This window comes from Cryptotermes secundus, unplaced genomic scaffold (genome assembly GCF_002891405.2).
Source record: "Cryptotermes secundus unplaced genomic scaffold, Csec_1.0 scaffold836, whole genome shotgun sequence".
In the NCBI taxonomy this organism is placed as follows: Eukaryota; Metazoa; Arthropoda; class Insecta; order Blattodea; family Kalotermitidae; genus Cryptotermes; species Cryptotermes secundus.
In genome coordinates, this window is record NW_019729223.1 from 629,029 (window position 1) to 641,544 (window position 12,516).

Consider the following 12,516-nt stretch of genomic DNA (forward strand, 5'->3'; position numbering starts at 1 on the left):
TGTAGTGTCAAGAAAAAAAAAAGTTCGATAAATGTGAGGAGCAATTCATCCACCTATTCGAAATACTGTGGGAATCAGCAAGCAGATCACCCATCTCATCTGTGGCCAAGTTAGTTCTAGGTTGGTAACTCTTCTTATATTTCATTTTTGCCCATACAGAATTCCCTAATATTCTTATTCTGTTTGTTTAGAGCTCAGTGTCTTTCTGGTACTGCCTCCTTCATTCCAGAAAGTCTTCTAAGATAAAGCTATCCTTGTAACATGCATTGAAGGCCCATAGGGTTGTGAGAGGTTGAGGCTCCCACATTATCTAGACAATCGGCTCAGAGATGGCGGCAGGGTTGTCAGCCTTAGGAGCCGGCCGCGCTTTACTCCCCAGGAAAATTAGTTAATTAATTCCTGGTAGTCATTTCTGTTAGAGGCTGAGTCAACCCCAGAACCATAGTGCGGCTGAAATGATTAGGTAATTTGAAAAAAAAATCCTCCTCATCGGGACTCGAACTCGCGACCTCCTGAATAGTCTAATAGTATAAAATATTATATTGCTCAGATTACGTCTGTTCAGATCCTGTAACCATTGAAAGATGACTTTATGACTTCTTAGATCATTTCTCTACAAAGTTTATCTTTAATTGTGTCAACTTTAAAGTATGTTAAAGCGTAGAGAATTGTATCAACGTCCTTAATGTAGAATTTTTGTGCTGTAATAGTTAGGCACATAAATAAACTCACAGTTCTTAAAATGTTACAGTCTACAATAAATTTAAAGGAAATGTCCTCCCACCACATATGCAAAGGGTATCAGGGGCTATTTCCCCGGCGGTAAAGCGGCCGTTGCGTGAAGCTAACCACTCATCTCCAACTAGTACCATGAAACTGAAAATCAGAGGCCAGGGCCCAAAGGGCTGTAGAGCCAGTAGGAAAATAAAAAAAAAACTTATGAAACCTTTGTGAATGGAATATAAATGTTAAATCAAGTAATATCTGGAGTGGTCGACAACTACCCAAGGAAGATTCTCTAACAGTCGGTTCAGTTTGTTTATTGACTAGTTAACCAGGTATCTAATGTCATTTAGTCCGAAAGACCAGCAGCAAAACTTCAAGAGCGATGAATATAGGACCTCGTCTTCGCAGTTCAATATAGTTAAATATATCGCAAAATGCCTAGGGCAGAGCCCTATCCCTTCGTCTTGCCTGTGAATATGGATGTAGCCCTACAGTTCATCCTGGACAAGAGCTGTGAGCAGATCGGAACTCTGTTAGAATCCTGGCAGAATAAACTTATGTTTTCCTCAGTCCCTCCAAGCAAATTACTAAAAATAGACCACTGTAACCCCATTTCAGATTCTCATATACCCTACACTTCGCTTATTACACGTTACAAAATTGTGGTAGTTGAGACGGCGTAGTTAAATAACCTGAGATAGAAACACTAAATGAAGACAAGTTTAATCGACTTCATAGGGCAGAGACCAGTTTAAGAAGCGAATAGCCGCTCAGTTACTTACGAAATGCCCCAGCTCTTGTAGAACTCTAAGGTTGTACGGTTTGATGGTCTCACAGCGGTTGTTATGAAGAGTTCTACCTTCTGGGATATACCGCCGTGTAGTTCGTTGGAAGTTAACCTACGTTTCGGAGTAAGAGTAAGCCAAGCCAGAAATCAGCATGAAGCAGGTGACAAACAGCTTGAAAATGGGGGCAACACATTCTTCTGGAACGTCAGTTGACTTCCAACGAAATACACGGCGTTATATCCCGGAATGTAGAACATGTTCACTGCTGTGTTCACAACAGTCCGCCAATGATCCCTGTCCTGTGCCAGATTAATCCAGCCCAGATACTCACATCCTTGTTTTTCAAAATAAATTTTTATATTATCCCGTATACATCTAAAATCATAAAAAATGGTTTCTTCGAGATTTCCTATCAAAGTTTAGTATGCAGTTTTTGAATTTATCATACGTGCCAGAACAAGACATATAAGAATAAAATTAGGACAAAACGTTAAGAAATATTTCCGTATATTTGTTTAAAGCACGTCACTTGAGTTAAAGGGGAACTTATCTATGAGAATTTACGCGGTACAGAATCAACTGGTATTTATATTGTGACGGAATATAACAATTTTCTAGGCAACGGCTAAGTAAACTCTGACTAAATGCTGGAATAATAACAGAAGCGGAAGTCATTTTTGCTAGGCAACGGCTAAGAAAACAATTGTTTCCGCAGCAACAAATGATAACAAAGACGTTCCCGTGACAACACAAAAGAACAGAGGAACTATCCGACATGGTGACTTCCATCCCGGACGCGTGGCAATTATAAAAGACAGTGTATTCGTCAATTTGACAGTGAGGCGATTACCCCGTGTGGAGGCGGGGTCGAATACCTCCACCGTGACCCTGCGAGTGGTAGGAGGCGACGAAAATGAAAGTCTCAATTCTGAGGCAGTAAAATATGGTCACGAGTCCCAAGGGACTCAGACCCGAGTAAGACTGCGCTGGCAAGGACCAGCAGCATATATAAAAGACAGACCCGTCCTCTCGTCAGAGAAGGCGCCCCATAGAAACAAGACCGTAACTGTCAAACGGTAATAATTAATATCTGGTCATGAGCCCCAAATGGAGCTCGACACCATGACTTACTGACTGACTAACCGTCAGTCGCAATGTGACTTTGACTTTGACCTGAATTTGACAGTAGTAGAGATCAGTTTGAGGTTCGTCAGATATTTTTCAGACAGACGTCGTTCAGAAAGAGTTCAAAGTATGAGCTATTACAATTGACTGCAATTGTAAAGAAGTGCCAATAAACACAATCATCAAATCCAGAACCCATTATTATTCGTCATGCTAACCAGAAATACGTGACAATATGAATAGACGACTAATCGAATTTTTGGCTGTTTAACGGTGCAGAGATTATGAAACATCGAATGCTTCTGAAGATGATCATCAATGCAGAGTCTCTGGTAGCACATTTCACGATGCTATACCGGCATTCGCCTGGAGAGGCTGAATAAAATAACAGATAACCTTATCCATGATGCTGATGACCAGGACAAAATTCGTCTCCAGTACCTCTTAAATGATTGTCTGTACTACACTGCCGGGTAACTTAACAAACCGTTCAGGGTATAAATTCGTTAAAGGCTACTTTCTTGTTACAGATTTCCTATCCTATAAATCGTGTTGTTAATATCTCATTTACATTGCTGCGAATTTACGAGTGTAACCCAGCAATAAAATTGAGTTTATCTCACTAACTAGCATATTTGAATCATGCGCAGAAGAACACAAGGTCGAATTATAAAAACAAAATCGGTGGCCTGTAGTCTGCAAGCGAACTATACCGACCGAGCGACCGCCGCTTGTCAGCGAAGTTAGTGCCAACTTTTGCAGCTAGAGGGCGTCACGTGGTCAGCGCAACGGTTCACCGCGGCCGTTAATCTCGGTTTTCTAGACCGCAAGGTCGAATCATAGACCACCATATTTTGTGATACATAATTTCAAATCATCGTAATCATCATCATCATCATCATCATCATCACGCTTTCAACTGTTGGGGTACAAAGATATTTCGCACACAGTTTGAAGGAAGGTTTATGATCTATTTCCATATCATATTCCATATTCCTGGCTCCAATTACTTATCGCAAATAAACCGGAAGTACATATTAATTTCATGCAGTCGTCGTTTAGTTGTTCGTTCTACAAATAAATAACCTTAACAAAAAGTTATTATTTTCCCACGGTCTGTTACCTTTTCAAGCCGATATACTAGTTAGTTATTAGAGAGGGTGGGTTTCCCAATGCACTTAGACCTGTAGTGGTCCATTGTGCTTCCCTTTATGATTTATACCAGTCTCTATATCCTACCGGTATTGGAGCCAGCGAGACCGGCTCTACTGGCTGAGAAGTATCTATGCTTCCCCCATCTACCGGAGGTATTAGTGACTGCTGTTGGGCGGGAAACGTCCGAAATTTTGGCTCAGTGACCTCCTTTGGAGGTGTGAGGTTCTTTTACGTGCCGTAAAGCTACGACACGGGACCCACGGCTTAAAGTCCCTCCCGGAGGACTTGTTCCCTGAATTTTTCCGCCCTTAAAAGTTCGACGACCTCCGCCGGGTTTGAGCCCGCGTACCTTGAGTCATGAGGTGGGAACGTTACCTCTACACTACGGAGGCCGCTCAGAGTCAGAGTTACTTTACAACTGGTGGTTTACCGCCAATTANGCGCATCTGCGCGTTGTCGTTACTGACTGTGGGAAATTAAATACTGCGATGTTGGCGTGGCCTCCAATGACATAATTCAAAGAAAATTTCGTGAAAATCTGTCCACTGTTTCAAAAGTTGAAATAGGTGGACACGCAGACATGGACAGTCTGGTTACGTCAGTAACCTACTTTATTTCCTTGAAGAATGAAACAGGCTAAGAACGAAGGTGAGCTATAAGCCGTTTCTCCGTAACTCTCCACACTTCTTGTGATCACGCAAGAATATCACATCCGATGTTGAGGAAAATTAACGAGAAACCAACTGTTCCTGTGTCTAAGAATTCACCATGACGATGTATAGAAGCGTGGAGATGAACTCCACTCATTCTCTACTTCCGTATTAAATGAGAGTTACTAACCGCATTCCGGCAATTTTTTTTTTGTTATTTTTGTTTGAGTCGAACATAGTCATAATTTGAGATAACATAAATATATGAAATAAATACAACAAATATAAATACACCTGTAACTAAGGCACCAAGCAAGACGGCTTTGGCGATAATGCTTCTGACTTGAAGATTCTGGTGACGCTTCATTCGAATCCCGCCTGAGACACCAACTATGCTGACTTAGATAAGATCTAAAAGTTGTAACGATGGTACATTAATACAAATACTATGTTTCAGGACATTATCCATCGTCCTGATCTTTATCTAAAAACATCTGTAGGTTTTACCTGAAAACGGAGACAGAATCCAGTCTCCGAAACGCTGTGTTTTGATATATAAACGGGACGATGTTTTTAGATAAAAAGAGGACAATGGATAATGTCCAGACAAATAATATTTGCATGCAGACTTAGATTCTTAGTGGTTTTCCTCTGTCCCTCCGGACGAATACCGGAATAATTCTTTGAAACAGGGAACAGCCCCTTTCCTCTCATATCCCTTCTAAGTTATGTTTCATTAATCGTCCCATTATTTGCCGATATATAATTTGAGATTTAAGCTGCGTCATAAGTAAATCATAAACAAACAAACTCCGTGGTTTTAGTCCGCAAACGAGCTATGACGACCGAGAGACCGCCGTTTGCCGGCGAAGTTGGTGCCAACTTTAGCGGATAGAGGGTGTCGCGTGGTCAGCGCAACGAATCCCCGCGGCCGTTAATTTCGGTAAATAAAAGTAAATAATATAACTAGGTCTACAGATCTGAACAAACATGGCACACTTCGAAGTTCCCTCCTCCTCTAGTGTGTAGTATGAATAAGAGGTAACACCTGCACGTCTCTCTCGCAAGGAGACAAAAGAATTACGCTAAGCGCTGACGTGTACGTTTGCGTCATAACAGTGCGAGACAGACGAGCACAGAACTGTCGCTAGTGCACCAGTATAAGCAAGATATGCTGTTTAGCAACGGAAGATGATGCAACCGGCACTACTCCCTCGTCATGTCTTCCCTCAGTAGAGGTTCGTGGATTTGTGGCTGAATGCGTCACAGATCGATTTTTGCGAGGTTGGAAAAATCCCGGGAGAGCACTTCATCTTGACTTAGTGGCTGAGATTGGGAACCCTGTTCACGAGATCAAATTTGAGTTGCCTCTTCTTCCGAAATACGTGAATTGAGATAATAAGTTCTGTTCAGCCAAGTTGGAGAGGCAGATTTAGAAAACAAAAAGCACACATATATACGGATAAGTAGAATAATTTATAAATCACACCGATGAGACAATATCGATGATTAAAGTATACAAGAAGGACGGGTAAAGCTACTGGTAAAATGCGATAGTGTGATTTTGATATGGGGTAATATTGGGTGCATCAAACACGACCTAGAACTCAACACTACAATAAATAAAATTGATAATAAATTGTTAATATTCTATTCTATTACAAATGCCACTATATACTTCGGTCCACATGATCATCTGCAGGTGTTTCATTGATGTACAACTGTCGTTTTAGAACTGATCTATGTTAGTAAAAAAAAGGTGAACGTAAAGCTATCCCTGTAACACGCCGTGGGGAGCCATAAGATTGTGAGACGTCGAGGCTCCCACATTTTCAACCGCGGCCCGGTAAACTCTTTTTTTCTGTAATACTAGGGCCCGATACTAGGACGCGGCCCGACGGTTGAGAAACACTGCTCTAGACAATCGGCTCACAGATGCCGGTAAGGTTGTCAACCTTACGCGCCGGCCGCCCTTTACCCCCTAAAGAAAATTCCTGGTACTCATTCTGTTAGATGCTGAACCGACCCCAGGGTCATAGCGTGACTGGAAGGATCAGGTAAATTGAAGAAATCCATCTCATCGGGATTCGAACCCGCGACCTTCCGGCTTGCAGCATAGTGCCTCAACCAACTACGCTACTGCGTGTCCTGGCCACGCTGGTACCTCTAATAATATACACAACTGAATGCAAATAATAAAGATGGCATAGCCTACAGATCTCACAATTGAAACATACTTGTACAAAACAGAAAATTCCTTATATAAGCGTGAAAATTGAATCTAAGGGAAAATAAGGAGTGAGGATGTAGGATTTGTGGTTCCTGCGATAGTATTTGCGATCTTCTAGCATATAACACCGCAGATAGTTAACCGACGTTTCGGAGCAATATGTCGCCTCCATCATCAAGGTCGAGGATTAAACCAAGGAAGAAACCAACGTGAAGTAAGAGGCAAGTCTCAAGCAGAACTCTGCTTGTGGTAATAGAAATGCAGTGAATTTTAACGTAGAGGGATCGTAAAATTACAACAGCATAGTACAGAATTTGTTCTGCGCCTGGTTGATACTTTAACAATTCAATTTAATCGAACTAAACGATTTTTTAAATTAGCGAATATAGCATGTGCTCGTTCTTAGGTAAAGATGGTGACAGAACAGGAGTTCGGGTTCCGCTTAGGGCATGAACACTTGTGTTTTTCGTTACCGCTAATGACCATAGACATTGTTACACCACTCCAGACTTGTGGATTATGTCATGGGGTACCAAAATTTCAGGCTTATGTCATAACTAACTCCGTGGCCTGTAGTTCGCAAGCGAACTATACCGACCGAACGACCGCCGCTTGTCGGCAAAGTTAGTGCCAACTTTACCGGATAGAGGGTGTCGCGTGGTCAGCGCAAAGGATCCCCACGGTCGTTAATCTAGGTTTTCTAGACCGGAGCTGCTATTTCCTTGAAACTGCTACCCAATTATCCTCACGAAGCTGAGTGGACCCCGTTCCGGACCCAACACTTCTCAGAAAATCTGGTAGCGCTGGGGATCGAACCCGGGACCTCTGGATCTCTAGCCAGGAATTCTGAACACTAGACTACAGGTCATGGGGCGCCAAAAGCTTGTAGATTATGTCAGGGGACAAGCAAATTTGGGGCATATATCCTGGGACACCATATTTTGGAATTGCCATAGGATACAAAAATATGGGGATTATGTCATGGGGTGCTCAAACTTGGGGACTGTGTCATACAATAGCTTCCGTGCAGGCCAAACATTTACGATGAAGCTGAGAAATCAGCTATAATAGGATCCGACAAAGAAAAAAATATATAATTGTGGGAGGCGCCCCACGGTTTGTAAACCACCGCGTTCGGAGTCTAGTCTGCACACCGTGCTTCGGTACTGTAGACACGAGCATCCTGGCTCGGATCGGCTCAGTCGCAGTTAAAGCGGGCAGATGCTTTAGCGTTCCCTCACACAACACCAAGTTCGAACCAAAGAAGAGGACTTGTATGATTATTAACGTGGACGTTCTTGTCAACGCCAGAGTTGTAATCTTGACCATGGTCATTGAACACCCCCCCCCTTTTTCCGGGTTCTGTTATAAAGAAGACAAGATGAACGAAGAAATAGTGTGACATTATGAATTCATTTTCGTTTACGAAGAAGCATACACAACTGTGTAAGCACTGCATTGTAACCCGAGCGAACATAAGCTGTATGGTAGGGCTACAGCAGGGATATAGCCACTGATTTGGAATGGAGGAAATTATTGTAGTATTTGTTATATTTTCGAAATGAGAGAGAAATATGCAATTCATATTCAAGATATCGCTCCCGGCAACTATTGTTCGCGCCATATTTGAGCACGAATTCCTGCGAAGAGTCTATTGAAATCACTCTGTTCTTCCGTCTATCTGCACGCATGAAACAGCTCGAAAAGGAATACGTAGCTTTTAACTACATTTAATAAACTGTATGACTGTAGCTGACATTTGAGGTTAACCCTCAATAGTATTAGGTGCCCCAACCTACTCTAATCAAATGTACCCAATTCCCATGTCACTGAACGTGAATTTACGGGTTGTCCTTGATAAAAAAAAACACTGCAATGTAACTAACAGGAGTTGCCAACGAATTTTAAATATCTTAAATACAAATATAATTAATATGTCAGGCAGTCTATGATCAATGTCAGAGTATTAATACTTATATCTTCAGGTTATAACCTGCAAGGAATGAGCTTCAGTCAAATGGATCAATCAGTTAGTCTAAAAGTTTATAATCTTTACCTTGCCGAGGCATCCCCGCTACGATGAATGTCCATGTCCCACATTATTTGAACGTAAACCGCACTTATTTCAGTTTATTTTGCATCACTGCAAGAATAAGGTTCACCAACGACACAACTCTTTGATGTAGTAATACGATACTGCACTCTTAACACTCATACACGTGTACTGATTGAAAGAAGTATTATCGATATACTGCAGTTGACAGAAACAAATGATTTACGCTAGAAAGATACGAGTGGTTCAATGACAAATCCTAAATAGATGAGGCATTTAAATATTTAGTCTTTCTAATCACATGAAACACAAAACAGATTATGCAAGACAAAACAACACAAAAAAATTGGCATAACAAAATGAACTTTTAGCGCCATCTTTCGGCATTTCCTCGAACCGTGTCATAGTATTGCTGAAACCGCGGCCAGATGGCAGGAGAATCAAAGCAAACTAGACTGTCTATAATACACCGCCGTAGAAAGGGTTGCCTAAGGTATATGCATACGGTTCATTTTACGCTTTTCTGGATTCCAGCATGTAGCGCATACATATATGTACTGCGTCAAAGAACAAGTTGATTAAAATCAGTGCTCCTTTTCTACAACCTCATATATATGGGTACATGTAATGAATTCTATTCGGATATTATTCTACCCTACAAGAATTTTAGTTACGATTCGATGAGTTCTCTATATGTTGTCTGTTTTCCAAGAGTTACGCCTACGGCGACAGTAGAGAAATCTACGGTACGATGGTTTTGTTTATTATAACACCATTACACACTGCCGGCCTAACCTCCCCTTTATCTTCCGCAAAACATACATGTATACATACATCAAATCCCTCGACCATATCATGCTAAATTGAGTTAGACTATGTCTCTCTCAGATTCAATTATAATCCCATTCTCTTTTGTTATGCGGAAAGCAGACCAAGTCGGGAGGATGCAGATGAGTTTAGCCAACCCAGCGACTGACAACGGCGGGTCCCTTGAGGGCTTGTACGATGGACTGAGATGAACAACCTCGAAGCTCTACCCATTTTACCTGGACATTACGGCGTAACAATCCATTCTGGAGATAATTGCGTTCCTGTTAGTTGGTTTGGGAGTCTATTTTGTTGGTAAATGATCCGGAGGTAGACCTAATATCGTTACGGGCGGCTAGGGGATTCACGGCGGTCGAAAGATGAAACAAACGAGACTGGTTAGAAGGGGGAGGAGAACAACGGGGAATTCCCCTGGGGGTGCCACTTCGTATTCACTCTACATGTACACTCGCTTTTCGAACATGCTAAAGAATGGTACACGTGTACAGTCGTGTTTTACAACAAGAAATCTTGCAACACGTGTTTCTAAGTATGTGGTATTTATGGGGCTGCAGGAGCATTCTTTGGCGTTAAACAAAACTCTTAGCACATTGGAGTGCATTTGTCTATTATTTGAGAAGTTGCCAGTCGTTAACTGGGTTTATGAAAGACTTGCTTTTAACGAGACTGGGGATTTTATATTATATTTTATATTTGTATTGCGCTAAACATGTGATAAAACAGTACATCATTCCCTTACAACATGAGCCAATAATGAAAACAAAGTTAAAGAATTATACACATCGGAATATTAATGCAGAATTATCGAGAAAGTATGGCAATATTTTAAAATGGGGTTAGAAAATTTAATTCATCTGACAATGTTTACCTGTTGTCACAATTTCCATTCTTGCACACGTTGTTTCATTATTAAAAACTTATAATTATTTTAAAATATTAATTTTTGGACTCCCCAAACGCCTTCATGGCATAGTGCTTAATTAGTTAATCACAGGGACAACTTCACCTTTTACCTATAAGGTATAATTAAAGCTGGTACTTAAATTTAAGTACACAACTGACTTTTAACAATTATCTGCTTAAATGGAGACCAAATAACCCTTTTCAGAATGGAGTTAGAGAATGGGCTATCAATGTGATCTGTCCACTCTTGAAATTAAATGTATAGGTGAATTTGATTTGTTTCATTCTGGTCTGTCACACTAACAATATTATAAGAGATAAAACAATCCCGTCCAGTGTGACTGGTGAAGTTTTTCTTATTTCAATTCTTCATGCCCTTACATGTTTCGGTCCTTACAGACCATTATCAGAGGGACATCAATACAGTTTGGAAACCACTATTACAATGGGTGTTCTGAATGTTAAACTATATATATACATACAATGTTCACCATACACAAATGCATACAAAACCCAGAGTTTGCACAACTACAGTGGCTGTCTTGATATATTAAAATTTGTTAAAACTTTTTTTATTTAAGTTAGAATTTATAAACCAAATAGGTTGGTGTCCTCTCTCTTATCACCTCTCTTGACAGGGGCCAAACTTGTGCAACCTGTCTTTCTTGAGAAGAAGGTTCTTTGATGTCGTCCTGTGGTCGTTCGTGGCACGCTGTGTTGTTTTTACTTGTATAGGTCTTAATACTGTTTTAATTTGTTAAACAAAATTCAGCTTTTAGTTCAAGGAAAACCAAACTTCTGACCTATTTTACCCACAAGGGGTGAATAAAAAATTAATTTCTATTCATGGCTGTTCACCAAATCTCTATACAATTTCAAACAGGACATGTATGAGTATTTTATTTCAGATATCACAAAAATTCTGTTTACATGTTCAGAAATAGAAATACTCATTGATTCAGTACAATGGTTCAGCAATGTGACATTATATACTTGTAGTTTATTTAACAATGTTGGCAGTAATCCCAAATACAGCACCAATTGACTCAATGAGTGTGAAAGCACTGGAAATGGAGTGAGAGTAATAGTGACCTAGTTTCAGGCAAGTTTTCTTGGAGGGACTGAGGAAAACTCTGAATAGTCAAGTGTCCTGGCCAAGATTCAAGACAAACACTTTCTAAATACAAGTCTGAAACGTTACCATTTCAGCCAACTTATTTTATGTGACCATAAATCTTAAAAAGAATGAACATATGAAACTCATTGTACTGTGCACTAAAAAATTACATCCAAGAAAGCAGAGGGGCAAGCACAGCCTGATACTGTCATTTTATAAACAATGTGATTTAGTGTGATAAAAAGTGTAAGGTAAAGGTAAAGTTATTTCATCAGGCACCACACCATGATGATATATATGGGTGGCTGCAAGTGTAGCTCTGTCATTCTTGATAACAGCTCGACTGAGGTGACCAGTAGGTTTTATGCCCCAAACACTTTACCCTAGGGAAAGTACCCCCCAGTACCCATTGTGTAGGAGGCTGGGTAGGCCCCAGAACCAGTCTGGACACTGGACAAGAGAAAAATCTCTTTTCCCTGCCAGGAATCAAACTCCAGCCATCAGGAATGAAACAGAAGCATCCCTACAGTATGTAAAACGAAGGCAAAAACCAAGATACAATAAAAAAAAAAAGACAGAAGAATGATTCTACCTGTATGTGTGATGCACATTTCCCATTTATGCGATATTATGCATCACGTCCATTTGTTTGCATATTTCATCTTCTTTAGTACTAAATGGAAGCTCAAGTTGTCCTGTGTTTAAGCACCATACCCTGAAGACAAATGGGAAAATGAAGGAAGAGCGCCATGATCTCTTAAACTCAGTAACAGGGCTGATTCCAATTACGTCTGGTATCTGGGGACTACACTAAACGTTGTATGGTAAATAATATGTTTGTTCGTGGCAGGCCAGTTAATATATCACCTACTTTACATGAAACAGAAAGAGAAACTCAGTGATTTTTCTCATCATGCAATAAATTGTTTTTAAATTCATAC